This window comes from Leucoraja erinacea, chromosome 9, assembly GCF_028641065.1.
Source record: "Leucoraja erinacea ecotype New England chromosome 9, Leri_hhj_1, whole genome shotgun sequence".
Taxonomy (NCBI): domain Eukaryota; kingdom Metazoa; phylum Chordata; class Chondrichthyes; order Rajiformes; family Rajidae; genus Leucoraja; species Leucoraja erinaceus.
Genome location: NC_073385.1, coordinates 25,378,366 through 25,391,075, shown reverse-complemented (window position 1 = coordinate 25,391,075; position 12,710 = coordinate 25,378,366).

Here is a 12,710-nt window from a genome sequence, read left to right as displayed (position 1 = left end):
AACCTTATGGTCGGGTGACGAGCCAAACTATTTTGAAATGGCTCAAGCAGGTGCTAAAAGCTGCTGGGATAAACACAAACATGTACAAATTTTATTCCACCAGGGCAGCATTTACGTCGACGGCTAAAAGAATGGACGTGCCTATAGACCACATCCTAGCTACAGCAGGATGGTCGGAGGAAAGACCGTTCAGAAATTTTATAATAAGGCATTGGCAAAACGTCTTTTATTTGCAGAAAAGATTTTACAGACTGCAAATATTTAATTTAAGCCCAGGGGAGCAATTTAATTTCTTTGTTGTTATTTAAAAAAAATAGCATTGTGTTTTTCTACAAACAGATTCATTGGTTGATTAGGATAACACACTTCCTCCCTCAAGGACTTCGGCAGTGCGTGAAATAATACCTGTTACACGGTTTGAAATCACAGAGCTTTAAAGTCTTCACGCAGTCACTCACGTGACTTCGAAGTAAAATAGTAAGATTAAACAAGAACTTACCAGTTTGAAGTTTGATCTGTATTTTATGAGGAGTTACGATGAAGGATCACGTGCCCTCCGCTCCAACCCTCATTAATATGGGTCAAAATGTTAAACTGATGTCTCCTTTTCTTTACTATGTTTACTTCAATAACTGTGTCTATCTGTGATTCCACACCGCTGCTTTGAAGTATGCCGCGCATGCGTGCTGAGCGGGTTCTTCACGTAATCCCTCATCGTAACTCCGCATTAAATACAGATCAAACTTTAAACTGGTAAGTTCTCGTTTAATCTTACTATTTTAGTTTAGAAGCAAAGCATGGAAACAGGTCCTTCGACCCACTGTTCCATTCTGACCATTGATTACCCATTTACAGTTGTTCTTTGTTATCCCAATTTCCTATGCACTTCCTACACATAAGGGACATTTCTTAAAGAGGCCAATCAAACTATAAACCCACACGTCTTTGGGATGCGGGAGGTAAATGGAGCACCCGGAGGGAACTTACGTGGTCACAGGGAGAATGTGCAAACTTCACACAGACAGCACCCAAGATCTGGATCAAACCCGTGTCTCTGGCGCTGTGAGTCAGTAGCTCTACAAGCTGTGCCACCCATTTGCTAGTCCATCCCTGGTTTCATTTCATAAAGGAAAAAGGATCCATTCTAAGACCCTTGTCTTACATCATCACCCATTTACTACAGCCATTGTGTGGTTTCTTGAAGCTAGGTGGAGCCCCACAGGGTAAGGATTACAAATCCCAGTTCAGATCCAAGTTCAGAAGCTCTTTCAGAGGGATCTTCAAGGCACCACCCCAAGGGGACTATTACCCCTTCCTGCTAATATTTTAATCAATGACTATTCTTCGAACACACGCAAGATCCATCCTGCCTGTATTGACCAGGTTATTTCCTTTCTTCCTTATCATAGCCATCCCTTTCCGAGTACAGCTTCTATTATCGAATGACAAAGATCTGTTGAGATGCAAAACATTTCGAGCCTTTCTCTGGCTGGTATAACAATGTTCAGAAATGGTACACACTCAGACCAAACTACATGAGATTTTTTTTAGCATTTTGTGCTGGCATTATGCACTTTTTTATGTATCTTCCTGTTAAAGATTTGAGACTGAGAAAAATGTTGCTTCAGATTTGGAAACGTAAAGCAGGCACCAACACCTAAAATCATAAGATTACATATTTAGCACCACGTCGTTCAACAATGCAGATCACTCTCTACAAATGTCATTGTAAACTGATATGTTGAAATAAGTAGTTTCCAAGAAGGATGAGATATTTTGCTCATCTCTTATATTCACGGCAGTGAAAACAGATAAATGGTCTTTGGGTCAAAATATAATAAAACCAAAAAATATAATAAATATTCAGGAGATCAGGAAGCATTAGCAGAGAATGAAACAGTTAACATTTCAGACATATTTATCTTGGTTTCCCCCTTCATTTTCTGCCAGACTTACTGAGTATTTGCAACATTTCTGTTTTTATTTCCCAAATCCAGTTTTGGCAGTATTATGCCTTGGGTTTGATAGATTGATTGAAAGATATAGCATGGAAACAGACCCTTTGGCCTGCCGAGCCCATGCCAACCATCAATCACCCGTTCACACTAGTTTTATGTTATCCTACTTTTTTGCAAACACTCCCTGCACATTAGGAGCAATATGCAGAGGACAATTAACTAACAAGCCGGCATGTGTAAACTCAACAAAGATCAGGATTGAAAATAGTTTTATAGAAAATATATTTATAGAACAGTGTAACATTACGGGTAATGATATGTCAGTTTAGGAGAGAGATCGATCGTCGGTTTGAATGGTGCCAGAACAACAGCCTTGCTCTCAACTTCAGTAAGACCAACGAGCTTAGGATCAGGTTCGATCCTGACTACTATCTGTGGTGTCTGGAGTACGGAGTTTGTATGTTCTCCCTGTGACCTGCGTGGGTTTTCTCCGAGATCTTCGGTTTCCTTCCTCACACCAAGGATGTACAGGTTTGTTAGTTAATTGGCTTGGCATAAATATAAAATTGTCCCCAGTGTGTGTAGGGTAGTGTATACGTGCGGTCTCGGTGGGTCAAAGTGGTCCTGTTTCCGTGCTGTATGTCTGAACTAAACTAAACATTACTTGCACTAAAAGCTGCAGAACTAAACAACAGAAAAAGCTCAAGGCAAATGCCCAGGCCTTTATGCACCTATTGAAGCATCCCTCCACCTAGTCTATAACTCCTGTTAGTGCACAGTGAGCAGCCAGCAGTCCTCTGTCCTGGTGTGATGAGATGATGTGGGTGATGCGTCCAGAGCTCCAGAGAAAATTATTCAGATGAACTGGTCTGACCTTGAACTGCCTTGTCGGAAAAGATCAGCTTATTGCTATACTGATGCGCGGAATGCCACACGGGCCCAGTGTCATTGGCCCATTTTACTGGATGCGCACAAAGCAAATAATTGTGCAAAGCTTTGCGTGATGTACTGTCACATGGAAGTATATCAAATGTGCATGATTGTTGGTACTGATCGTGCACACAAACATTAGTCAGAGATGAGCAAAACTTTCACTGCTTCATGCTTTATCAAAGCATGTAAAAAAACAGAAAACTAAAATAGTTTGGAAATTATTGAAAGAACAATGAGAACCCATGAGATGTCAGTTAGTAATTTGGGTTATGGTGTTCATTTTGTTAATGGCTTCTCTTGTTTACTTCTTTAAATCCTATGAGTCACGCCGCTGTTTCAATGATCGCCTGTTTCTATGATTCTTCATCTTTTGCTTGGGTGTTGAAATAAGTCCTCAGTATCTGATGTCAATAGACAATAGACAACAGACAATAGACAATAGGTGCAGGAGTAGGCCATTCGGCCCTTTGAACCTGCACCGCCATTCAATGTGATCATGGCTGATCATGCCCAATCAGTACCCCGTTCCTGCCTTCTTCCCATATCCCCTGACCGCTATTTTTAAGAGCCCTATCGAGCTCTCTCTTGAAAGCATCCAGAGAGTCTTTTCCCTCATGGTCACTATGTAATTGAGGCCATCCCCTTCAGCAAAATGAACATTGGCCTCATACTGTTCTTTCAATTTCTCCTTAAGGTATTGATTTCCAAGTGGTACAGAATCTGTATTTTTCAGAAATCCCTTAATTTTATCTCGTAAATGTGAAATTGTCAACTGTTCTTCATCATTGTTCTCTAGGTAAGAGCAAATGTTCATGAATGCCTGCTCTTGATCTTTGTTTATGGGCCGGCCAGAGTTCCTGTGCTTTGACTCTGCGACATTCTGTAACTGTAGTGATGTGCGAAGCCCAGGCCGGAAATTACCACTGCACGAGTGATGGTAAATACAGTCCGCAGCATGTAGATCGCAGCCATAATATTCAATCCTGCCTTTCACAGTGAAGATCCATTCATCTGAACGCTGTCACAACACTCAAGAATGGTATTCACTAACTCATTGATCTTTACATAACTAAAGCCTCCACTTCCTGGTATTACCGTAGTTCCACAGAAAAGGCAATCCATTTGGCTGTTGAAAAGATGCGGATGATACTCTGACACTTCTCTTTGCTGGCTCTCCTTTCTTTCCATGTTGGCTTTTAATGTATTTTGGATTGATGTGCCGCCTTTGAAATTTAGAGTGCACTTTTTCACCAGCTAAAACGACTAAAGGGCCTGTCCCACTTGGATGACATTTGGGCAACTGCAGAGCGTCGGTGACTGACGCCCGCAAAATCGTCAAGCTGCACAACATACACGCTGACGTATGCTGTCATGGGGGTTACGCCCGGTTAGGGTTGAGGCTGTAAAATATTCTTCCTTCAATGCATGGATTTTAAACATTAATATATTAAATTTATACAATGAATACTATACAAATTTATACAATACAAATTTATACAATACAAATATAATACAATAAAATCAATTGTGCAAATGGAAAGATGTCTGAGTTGTCTGAGTCGGATCCATCCCTGTGAAAAGTTATAGAGACGGTGATTGGATCCGGAAGTGGACCAATACATCTACAAATAAAACTGAATGACTCAGACATCTTTTCATTTGCACAATTGTTTTTATTGTATTAATTTTAATATATTAATGTTTCAAATCTATGCATTGAATGAAGAATATTTTACAGGCCATCTGTGGACCCAAACCCCAACCCTAACCCTAACCCTAACCGGGCGTCACCCACAGGACAGCATACTTCAGAGTGTGACAGGGCGCATGACATGATGAGACACCCAAATGTCGCCCCAGGATTTTGAACATTGCAAAATCCTGGGGCGACAGGGAAGCACCGTGCGTTACCGCACGTCACTACATGCATCACCACGCCTCACCACGCGTCACGACACGATAACCTCTTTTTAGGCTGTCGCTTAAATGTCGTCGCCCAAGTGGGACAAGCCCTTAAATCATCCCCTCTTTGCACACTCGCACTGTTGATTTCATCAGCTCCCTTCTGGCGAACTTCAACCCCATCAGAAGCATCGCCTAAGTCTTCATGGCAGATGGGACAAGTCTCTTGGTTTACGATTTTAGTACTCATGGTCAGGCCTGATAAGATTCAAACCGTAAAGTCATTTAATTAATAAAGTAAATAATTAATAAATGTTAAGAAATATAATAAGACAAAGCAAATTGTACACAAATAACAATGACAATTTCATTGAAGAGCATATTTCAAATTCACAACATGTAGGTATGTTGCAAAACCTACCTTAAGCGTTGCTGCAGATCTGTCCCAGCCCGTGTGTGCGATTATGGCGCCGTTTAGAGGGGGGGCGAATTAAAACGCGATTTTCCCTAGGCTGTTCAAATCGAGCTTGTTCAGCCTAGTTAGTTGATGACGAAAAATCGCTGGGAGATTCTTTCGCTGGAGCTATTTTTACTTTTAAAGGATTTATTTAATTATTATAGTAAGTTAAAAATTAACCTCTAAACCCGCGACTGCCAACAATGGGAGGGATCTTATACAGGGGACAACGGAAGGTAGGTTGTTTATTTTTACATTAAAAGGGGCTTCTTAAGATCCCTTTATACAAAGTTTAATGTTGCGAGTAGCCAATCTGGGGCCCCATTAAATCCCACAGTATTTTTCTGGGCATTTGGGGTACAAATCTACCACAATGGGAACGTTCTAAACCAGCGCATTCCACAGGATCCCACTCGAAAGCTGATTTAAAATGGACTTTAATTTACAGCAATTGAACACTAAATCCCTTCCATTTGGCCTATAAATTATTGTAAATGAGATTTAAAAATCATGTTTTATTGTGAATTTTTTGTGAATGTTATTTGGACACTTAGGCTATTTAAAAATGTTAATCTTTTCTTAAGAAATGTATAGATGTTTAGATCTAGTAATTGAAGTTTGGAATTAGCTACAATTGGGTAACTAACTAATTATGTGCTTTAATTTCAGGTCATCCAAGTAAGATTGTTTTATATTTGTTTCAGAATGGTTCAATCTATGATAACTGAAAATTTCATTCAGTTCTCTTAATTTTTAAGAAGGTTATGGCCTTTTGACTGTCCATGATCACAGCTTTTTTGTTATGTCCATAGAAAATCAATAGGGCACAAGATGCTAATTTCCGAGTATGAAAATGCCCATAACTTTTTTAATACTTGAGATATGAAAGTGAATTAGTTGTCAAATTAAACTTCTTTTTATGCTTTATCTGATGCAGACTTGATTTTTTAAATCTCAAAATGTTGTAACATTGCTACAACATGGGCATTGTTATACTGTGGTTCCTATTAATTGATTTTCAAGTGTCATCTTTGTTTTTATGAGGCAGACCTATACTTGCACTGGAAAATATTCCTTTTTATTCTAATATTACACATAAAATGGATCTTGGACGCCATGTTGAAAATTAGACCATGCCTGTGGTAGAATTTTGGTATTGTGGTGGTCCCTGGGGGGTAGGCCACTCCTTGGATCATCCCCCCTCGCTGATTGAGGGGGTCTGCCAAGGGGTTTCCTGAGGACCCTCGCTGGTGTGTGCTCTCGCTGTGTCATTAAAGACTATTGGTTTGAACCTGCCTGGCGCCTGGCCTTTTCTTGACCTCGTCCAGGCCGCTATAGTATGTTATTAAGCACATCTGATATTACAAAAAACATTGAGAAACCTTTTGTAGCAATATTTTTAGGGTAAGGTGGTATTTTGTCATATATGCAGCCGCCTAATATATCAGTCTTTCATAACCTAACTCGCCAACACTCTGGAGATGCATGGTGAACAGGTGATCACAATAGCAATTTTGTCCTTGCTAAAATATAAAGCAATTCACCAAGTAGCTCACCTCTTCCTTCCCAAGTGTGATTAGGGATGGGTAATAAAAGCAATTCTTGCCAGTGATACCCTCATCCTGTATATTAATAATAAAGTGAAATCTGCTCTCCTGTCTCCATTCTTCTTCAATCTCACAGGCACACCATGTCCCAATGGGAATGCTGAATTATGTACCCAAGTCAAGATGCGCCTGGTTGCAAAGAAGTCTTGAAGGTTGGATAAAACACTTCAGTATTTGCAGTATCTCTCAGGTCATGCCCACAATTCTGGAGAGCATCCAGTATTGCAATAAGACTCTCTAAAGGGCCTGCCCCACTTAGGTTCATTTTTAGGCGACTACAGGCGATTGCAAGCGACTAGGCTGTCGCCACATGGTCGCCGGGGTGTAGCCTGTATGGTCGTGAGTAGTCAACTCAGTTGCCCAAAGAGTCGTAGAACATGTTGAAAAATTTTCGGAGACAGTCGGCGACAGTGGGTTTGACGCCAATGAGGGTAGCTTGACTTCTCCTGACGTAGGTGCAGTTGTAGTTGGCGTCAGTTTAACGTAGGTTATCGCCAGGTTAACGTAGGTTATCGGCAGGTTAACGTAGGTTGCCGCCAGTGCTGACGACATTTTTTTTTGTTAAAGTAATGATTCTGTTTCAAATTTTATGTCAAAGGGGGGTCCAATCGCCATTTTCTCGGCGATCTGCTACGACTATGACAGTCGCTGGCAGTCGCATAAAAATAGCCAAAGTGGGACAGGCCCTTAAGCGATATAAAAACTAATGTAAATATTGGGGTTATAAAATTATGTGGGAACAGCAGCCATTGATTCAAAATAGTCTGAAGAAAGTTCTGATCTAAACATCGCCTGTCCATTCCCTCCACAGATACTGCCTGACCCGCTGAGTTCCAGCACTTTGTTGAATGTAAAACAATGGAGTGTATTAAATCTCCTGCAGGAAACCAGGAATTTTCATTTTGTTGGTCCTGGAAGAACTGCAACCAGCGTCATGAAAGCTCCACACAACCCTGTTTCATTTCACTTCTAACGATGGGAAAAAGGTATTGGGGTCTTAAAACCATGTTCATCAGGTTCAAGAATAGCTTTTTCCCACCAACCATTAGGCTCTTGAACACCACTCAACATTAATCTCAACTATGGAGTAAAGACTGGGTATTTTTGCACAAGTATTGATTAGAGGATGTTTCCACTAGTGGGAGAGTCTCGGACTAGAGATCATAGCCTCAGAATTAGAGGACATTGTTTTAGGAAAGAGATGAGGAGAAATTTCTTTAGTCAGAGGGTGGTGAATCTGTGGAATTCTTTGCCACAAAAGGCCGTGGAGGCCAAGTCAGTGGATATTTTTTAAGGCAGTGATAGATAGATTATTGATTAGTACAGGTGTCAGAGGTTATCGGGAGAAGGCAGAAGAGTGGGGTTAGGAGGGAGAGATAGATCAGCCATGATTGAATGGTGGAGTAGACTCAGGCTGAATGGCCTAATTCTACTCCAATCCCTTATGACCTTATGTATTGTCATTATAGGACTGTTTACTCTATGAGTAATAATCCCATTGTTCCGTTGTTGGTACCTATGACAATTAAACACTCTTGATCCTTCAAGTAACTCAGTTAACTGTTAATCTTCCAGTTATAGTTAATGAACCATCTTATCACTAATCAGCGATCCACAGCCACCGTCTACCTCATTGGAGATCCTTGGACTATTTGTATTTGGACATTACTGGACTGTATCTTGCACTAAATGTCATTCTCATTATCCTGTGTCTATACTTGATCCTAATTGTGTATAGACACAAAATGCTGGAGTAACTCATCGGGATGGGCAGCATCTCTGGAGGGAAGGAATGGGTGATGTTTCAGGTCGAAACATCTCAGAGCTCCTGTTCATTTGGAAGCAACAGCAAGAAAGATAAGCAGGAGAAAACACTGATTGGCTCTAGCCCAAGTGGGAGGAGAGTTAGAAGTGAGTTAGAGGGGGAAAGCAGTTGAAAACTGAGGAATTTGGTTTGTAAATTGGTAAATTAGGCAATTTATCAGTCAATATAAGCAAGACAGCTCTTAGGGAGTGGCAGTGAGTGAGCGGCCTTGTGAGGGAAGTGTCCTGTGAGTCTTTGGCTCGAGAGACTGAGGCGAGGAGGCTGGGGGAGGAGGCTACGCAAAACGCTGGAGAGGGAGAGACGAAAGAAGGAGATGTCAGGCAAGCTGATTCAGTGTGATGCTTGCAGTATGTGGGAGGTCAAGGACACTGCTGGTGCCTCTGGCTGCTACAAATGTGAGAAGTGCATCCAGGTACAGCTCCTGAAGGACCGTGTTGGGGAACTGGAGAAGCAAGTGGATGACCTCAGGTTCGTCCGAGAAACTAAGTCGTTCCTCGACAAGTCCTACAGTAAGATTGTTACACCTAAGGTACTGGAAGAGAGAAGGTGGGTGACGGTGAGAAAGGGAGGGAAGCATGGAATGCAAACGTCCCCGGGTGTTGTACCTCTTGTGAATAGGTTCACCCACTAAGAAGCTGTCGGGACAGAAGACGTTATTACACTGAGCGGCGGACTGGCTTGCGAAGCAAATAGGGCTGTTGAGCCAAAACCAAAGAGGCCAACGTCAGGCAACGCCATTGTAGTGGGAGACTCCATTGTGAGAGGTACGGACTTCTGTGCCATTCGAGGATGGTGTGCTGCCTTCCTGGTGCCAGGATCCAGGATGTCACGGACAGAGTGCAGAAAATCCTCAAGGGCGAAGGTGAACAGCCGGAAGTGGTAGTGCATGTCAGCACAAACGATGTCGGAAAGAAGGGGATGAATATTCTGCAGCGTGACTTTAGAGAGCTCGGAAAAATGCTGAAAAGCAGGACCTCCAGGGTTGTTATCTCTAGTTTGCTTCCAGTTCCTCGTGCTGGCGAGAGCAGGAACAGGGAGATACAGGACCTGAATGTGTGGCTGAGGAACTGGTGCACGGGGCAGGGATTTAGATTCTTAGATCACTGGGATCTGTTTTGGGGTAAGGGGGAACTGTACAAAAGGGATGGATTGCATCTTAACAGGTGGGGGACCACCATTCTGGCAGGCAGGTTTGCCACTGCTACACGGGTGGTTTTAAACTGAAAAAGGGGGGTGGGGTGTCAAATGGGATAGTCGAGGATGGAGTTAAAGGGAAAGGGTTTAATAAATGTGTGAGCGGAGAGATAGAGGGGTGTAAAATGAGGGTAGAAGCAATAGGTAGCAAGGTGAAAAGTAAAAGTGGCAGGCAGACACATCAAGGGCAAAAATCAAAAAGGGCCACTTTTCAACATAATTGTATAAGGGGTAAGAGTGTTGTAAAAACAAGCCTGAAGGCTCTGTCTCAATGCAAGGAGCATTCGTAATAAGGTGGATGGGTTGAATGTGCAGATAGCTATTAATGACTATGATATAGTTGGGATCACGGAGACATGGCTCCAGGGTGACCAAGGCTGGGAGCTGAACATCCAGGGATATTCAATATTCAGGAGGGATAGACAGAAAGGAAAAGGAGGTGGGGTAGCGTTACTGATTAGAGAGGGGATTAATGCAATAGAAAGGAAGGACATTAGCTCGGAGGATGTGGAATCGATATGGGTAGATCTGCAAAACACTAAGGGATAGATAGATAAAACGCTAGTGGGAGTTGTGTACAGGCCACCTAACATAGTAGTGGCATTGGGGATGGCATCAAACAGGAAATTAGAAATGCGTGCAACAAAGGTAAAACAGTTATAATGGGTGACTTCAATCTACATATAGATTGGGTGAATCAAATTGGCAAGGGTGCTGAGGAAGAGGATTTCTTGGAATGTATGCGGGATAGTTTTCTAAACCAACATGTAGTGGAACCAACGAGAGAGCAGGCTATTCTAGATTGGGTATTGAGTAATGAGGAAGGGGAGTTAGCAATCTTGTTGTGCGTGGTCCCTTGGGCAAGAGTGACCATAATATGGTTGAGTTCTTCATTAGGATGGAGAGTGACATTGTTAATTCAGAAACAAGGGTCCTGAACTTAAAGAAAGGTAACTTTGAGGGTATGAGACGTGAATTGGCTATGATAGACTGGCAATTGATTCTTAAAGGGTTGACGGTGGATATGCAATGGAAGGCATTTAAAGACGGCATGGATGAACTACAGCAATTGTTCATCCCAGTTTGGCAAAAGAATAAATCAGGGAAGGTAGTGCATCCGTGGATAACAAGGGAAATCAGGGATAGTATCAAAACAACCAATGAAGCATACAAATTAGTCAGAAAAAGCAGCCTACCAGAGGACTGGGATTAATTCAGTCCAGTAGAGGAGGACAAAGGGCTTAATTAGGAAAGGGAAAATAGATTATGAAAGAAAACTGGCAGGGATCATAAAAACTGACTGCAAACGTTTTTATAGATATATGAAGAGAAAAAGATTAGTTAAAACAAATGTAGGTCCCTTGCAGTCAGAAACAGGTGAATTGATCATGGGGAACAAAGACATGGCAGACCAATTGAATAACTACTTTGGTTCTGTCTTCACTAAGGAAGACATTAATAATCTGCAGGAAATAGCAGGGGACCGGAGGTCAAATGATATGGAGGAACTGAGTGAAATCCAGGTTAGCCGGGAAGTGGTTAGGTAAATTGAATGGATTAAAGGCCGATAAATCCCCAGGGCCAAATAGGCTGCATCCCAGAGTACTTAAGGAAGTATCCGCAGAAATAGTGGATGCATTAGTGATAATCTTTCAAAACTCTTTAGATTCTGGAGTAGTTCCTGAGGATTGGAGGGTAGCTAATGTAACCCCACTTTTTAAAAAGGGAGGGAGAGAGAAAACGGGGAATTACAGACCAGTTAGTATAACATCGGTAGTGGGGAAACTGCTAGAGACAGTTATTAAAGATGGGATAGCAGCACATTTGGAAGGTGGTGAAATCATAGGGCAAAGTCAGCATGGATTTATGAAAGGTAAATCATGTCTGACGAATCTTATAGAATTTTTCGAGGATGTAACTAGTAGAGTGGATGAGGGAGAACCAGTGGATGTGTTATATCTGGACTTTCAGAAGGCTTTCGACAAGGTCCTACATAAGAGATTAGTATACAAACTTAAAGCACACGGTATTGGGGGTTCAGTATTGATGTGGATAGAGAACTGGCTGGCAGACAGGATGCAAAGGGTAGGAGTAAACGGGTCCTTTTCGCAATGGCAGGCAGTGACTAGTGGGGTACCGCAAGGCTCAGTGCTGGGACCCCAGCTATTTACAATATATATTAATGATTTGGACGAGGGAATTGAATGCAACATCTCCAAGTTTGCGGATGACACAAAGCTGGGGAGCAGTGTTAGCTGTGAGGAGGATGGTAGGAGGCTGCAAGGGGGCTTGGATAGTATAATGTGGATAAATGTGAGGTTATCCACTTTGGTGGCAAAAACAGGAAAGTAGATTATTATCTGAATGGTGGCCGATTAGGAAAAAGGGGAGATGCAATGAGACCTGGGTGTCATGGTACACCAGTCATTGAAAGTAGGCATGCAGGTGCAGCAGGCAGTGAAGAAAGCGAATGGTATGTTAGCATTCGTAGCAAAAGGATTTGAGTATAGGAGCAGGGAGGTTCTACTGCAGTTGTACAGTGTCTTGGTGAGACCACACCTGGAGTATTGCGTACAATTTTGGTCTCCTAATCTGAGAAAATACATTCTTGCCATAGAGGGAGAACAGAGAAGGTTCACCAGACTGATTCCTGGGATGTCAGGACTTTCATATGAAGAAAGACTGCATAGACTCAGATTTTTCTCGCTAGAATTTAGAAGACTGAGGGGGGATCTTATAGAAACTTACAAAATTCTTAAGAGGTTGGACCGGCTAGATGCAGGAAGATTGTCCCCGATGTTGGGGAAGTCCAGAACAAGGGGCCACAGTTCAAG